This window comes from Mus pahari, chromosome 17 (genome assembly GCF_900095145.1).
Source record: "Mus pahari chromosome 17, PAHARI_EIJ_v1.1, whole genome shotgun sequence".
NCBI lineage: Eukaryota > Metazoa > Chordata > Mammalia > Rodentia > Muridae > Mus > Mus pahari.
The window spans coordinates 48535490-48539876 of record NC_034606.1 but is presented as its reverse complement, the minus strand read 5'-3'; positions in this window follow the sequence as shown (position 1 = coordinate 48539876).

Genomic DNA, 4387 nt, shown 5'->3' with positions numbered 1-4387 from the left:
TAGACCAGGCTGGCCTCGAACTCAGAAATCTGCCTGCCTCTGCCTCCCGAGTGCTGGGATTAAAGGCCTGCGCCACCAGGCCCAGCTACAAGTGGGATTCTTAATGGTAGCCTCTCTGACAGTCACGTCTGACACTTGTCCCCTGGCATATTAGTCACCACCTGGAGTTTATCTCAAAAGACCCCTGTGTCTAGCTGTGCAGGACAAGAGTAGATGTCACCTTGTGTGAGTCCTTGTCTCCATATCCACATATGCATGCTTTTAACAGGTCACTGCTAATAAAGGAAAGGTCCTCCTCGTGTGCCTGGTGTCTTGTCAGAGGAGAGGCACAGTCAGTCATGCAGCGGGTTCAGCCATAATCTGCAAAGGATGCAGTTGGGGCAGGCAATTTTTATGTGTGACTTTCCCGTTAGGCAGGACACTGTACCGGGAGCCACTCAGGTGCTGCGTGTGTTGGTGACTGGTCTCAGACCTGTGCTTATTAGTTGTGATCTGGGTGGTCCCATTGGCTCTCAGGACTTTGGTTTCTTACCATATAAAATTAGAGATTCTGGTGTGGTGACAGTTGGGTCCCAAAGAAACTCAGGGCAAATGGCTAACTGTGGTTCCTGTTAGCACACCAAAGCACACATTGGGTGGCCAGGCTCACTCAATACCTATGCTTCCTCTCAGCTCTTCTCACCCCACCCCTACCCAGGGGCTTCACTCTGCCCCCTCCCCCCACTCCCTCCCAGCTTCTCTTTCCTATATAACCCTGCCATTCAGGCACACACTGTCCTTGTCCTCTTGGTTCCCCCTCTCCCCGTACCCCTCCACAATCACACACATCTCCTCTCCTCTTCCTCTCTCAGTTCCCCCACCCCACCCCGTCATGACCCTGTTCAGTCGACTGGCCAAGTTCAGTCCACTACTTTCTCTCCTTGCTCTGGACTCTCCCTCTGGCTGTGCCCATCTCATCAACCACACCTTGGAATGGCCATGTCCTCATTTGCATTCAGTGACACGTGGCTGGAATCTCATGGTTAGGAGGTTAGGGCAGGATAATTGGCATGTGTTCAAAGTCAGCCTGAGCTACACAACAAGGCTGAGGCCAACCTGAGCTACATGCCTAGACCCCGTCTCAGACTCCTAACTGCAGAATCGGGGTTAGCTGTATTTTCCTCAGAAGGAACAGGGGCACAGGCTATACCTGATTCACGTCCCTCATTCCTTGTGGTTTGGCCCCAACATGCCCCACTCCTGAGACAGCGAGTTGCATGGCTCATGGCCCCACCTCTGCCCTACCCGTGAATGGGTAGATGACTCCCACTAAACTTTGGCAGTTCTAGACCTATATGGTCCTTACAGTCCTGCTTCTCGGGAGGTCTGGAAGCTGAGGAAGTCCCGGGTCCCGGAGGCTGAAGGACCAAGGATGCTCAGCCATTTTGAATAGGCAATAGGTGATTTGTTGGTGACTCAGTGGCTAGCGTATGTGAGACCGTGCCAAATGGACTTGTGTAAGAGGCTAACTGTTGTGATATATTCTCCGGCAGATGTTTCCTCTGCAGACTTCCAGAACATACGCCAGGAGGAAGCCCGTGGTGTCAGAACAGGTCGTGAGGAACCGTTAGCTGGGAAAGAGTTCTGTTTACTGTCCAGTCCAGGGCTCAGGTGCTCACCCTCTTTGGGACTGTCCCGGATGACAGTCTGTTACTTTCCCCCTTCTAATGGGTGGGTCCCAAGATCTGGGCGAGCGTCTGGTTATTTGCATGACTTCTGACATGTGTGAACTATCCCAGGATTAATCTACTGTCTACCTGCCACCCACAGGAACTACTTCCCATCAGCAAGGTGCTTGCGCAGTGGCCCCCAGACCCTGAGATAGCCACCTTATTTTATTTCCCTAATCTGGTGCCTGAGTCTCTGTAACCATTTGTCTTGGAACTACACTGGTCTAACGGGCTTTTTCTACAACATGACTCTGCCACAGTCCCGTTCTCGGGCCAGTCCTTGGCGCTCTGGTCTAGGCTCCTGCCTGGCTGGTTCCCTGCACGGTGTCGGCAACCTCAGACTCACCCACCTCTTCTGTGCCTGGGCTGTGGGCCATCCTTCCCCAGTAAACCAGCGCACTGTCTCTGGATGATACATTTACCTCCGTGTCAGGCCATGGGGTGGGGGTGGGGCATTAAGCTGGTCTTCTGCGGAGCAGGAATGTCCTGCCATAGGGACCCTGGCCCAGCACCTAGGTGTTCCTTGTGGTACTTAACATGAGCTGTGTCAACCAAGTACCCTGGGACCTCTCAGGACCTGCTGTGAGGTGACAGAGCCCCAGTTTTCCCATTTCTTTCTTGGGAACCTTTCCCTGTGGGAAAACACTTTTTTTTTTGTCTGTCTTCCTAGCCTTACTGTATCTGTAATGCTTTGAAGTTAAAACCAGCATTTGCCCAGGAACACATTCTGTTTTACTATTTTACGGTATAAAGTGTTTTCTTTTTTTTTGTTTGTGTGTTTGGTTTTTGTTTGTTTTTATTTTTTTCGAGACAGGGTTTCTCTGAATAGCCCTAGCTGTCCTAGAACTCATTTTGTACACCAAGCTGGCCTCGAACTCAGAAATCCGCCTGCCTCCCAAGTGCAGGAATTAAAGGTGTGCGCCACCACCACGCCTGGCATAAAGTGTTTTCTAACTGCTGTGGTTTGAATATGCTTGGCCCATGGGAAGTGGCCTTGCTGGAATAAGTGTGGTCTCCTAGGAGGAATTGTCGCACTGTGTAGCTGGGCTGAGAGATCAAGTCCCGGCCTGTGCAGGAGAGTTAGTCTTCTCCCCGCTGCCTTCAGGTGGAGATGTGCAACTCTCAGCTCCTCCTCCAGCACCACGCCTGCCTGGATGCTGCCATGCTCCCCGCCATGATAATGGGCTGAACCTCTGAACCTGTAAGCCAGCCCCAGTTAAATGTTGTTCTTTATAAGAGTTGCCTTGGTCATGGTGTTGCTTCATAGCCATGAAACTCTAACTAAGAACTGAACCCTAAATATAAAATAAAACCAATTTAAGATCTTACAAGAAAAGAAAAACAAAAGATGCCTCCTTTTGGACCCTAAGAAGGGAGGTCTTTCGTTCCCCGCTGAGGTCACTAGACCTGTTAACGGGAACCAGACTCCTAGATCCAGAGCACACCCTCCATGCAACCAAGGCTCCTCTGCTGCTGTGCACGCCTGTCCCCACCGGGGTCAACTAATCTGATTTTTCTTTTTTATTCAGCACTTTTTTCTTTTCTTCACGCACCGCCCCCCTCCCCCCCCCCCCCCCGCCCCAGCCCCGCCTCCATCCAGCCCCGCCTCCATCCATCTTCTGCACTTTTTCAGGATCAGAATAGTGGAGTTTGAGAAAATTTTACTCTGTAATCCAGCTTTGCTTTCAACGCACAGCAATCCTCCTGCCTCACCCTCTCCCAAGTGTTGGGATTACAGATGAGAACCTCCAAACTTGGCTTATTTTTCTTATATAAAAATGCCTTACCTGTTTAAAAACAATTTTTTTACGAACTGAAGAGATAGCTCAGTGGTTAAGATCACTTGCTGCTCTTCCAGAGGACCCAGGTTCGGTTCCTACCACCCACACAGTACTTCACAACTGTCTATGCCTCTGGTTCCAGGGGATCTGATGCCCTCTTCTGAGCACTCATCCAAAATAAATCTAAAAAAAAAAAAAAAAAAAATTAAAAATCACCAGACTCGCCGGGCGTTTTTGAGAAACCCTGTCTCGAAAACCAAAAAAAACCAAAAAAACAAAAAAAAACAAACCAACAACAAAAACAAAACAAAAACCCAGGAATATATTTTGATGGTTCAGGAGGAGACTTGAGACCCAACACCTGATGTCTACAGGGCACCATCCCCTCTAAACCTGTCTTTATTTCCAGGGCAACAGAAACTCCAGCATCCCTTGGCCTATGGCAGCATCGCTTCAGGTTCTGCCCGACTCTGCATGGCCTTCTTCACGTGTGGTATCTTCTAATCTGTCAGTAGGTTTTAAGCTAATTATGTCTGCCAAGACCCTCCTTCCAAGGCCCCCTGTTGAGGATAAGAGGGTTTGTTGTTTGTTGTTGTTGTGTTGTTGTTAAGAAAGGAGTGTGTTGGAGAACCAGACTCTGGCCGAGGTCAAGATATCTAAAGTGTTTGCTAGGCAGGGATGGTGGCGTATGCCTTTAATTCCAGCACTGGAAAGGCAGAGCAGGTGAGTCTCAGTTCAAGTCCAGCCTGGTCTACAGAGTGAGTTCCAGGACAGCCAGGGCTACACAGAGAAACCCCATCTTGAAAAGGCAAAACAAAAAAATTTCTGGATTTTTATTTTTTTACATTTTTAAATTCAAAGCGCTAGGATTAAGGGTGCATGCCACTAAGTCTGGTG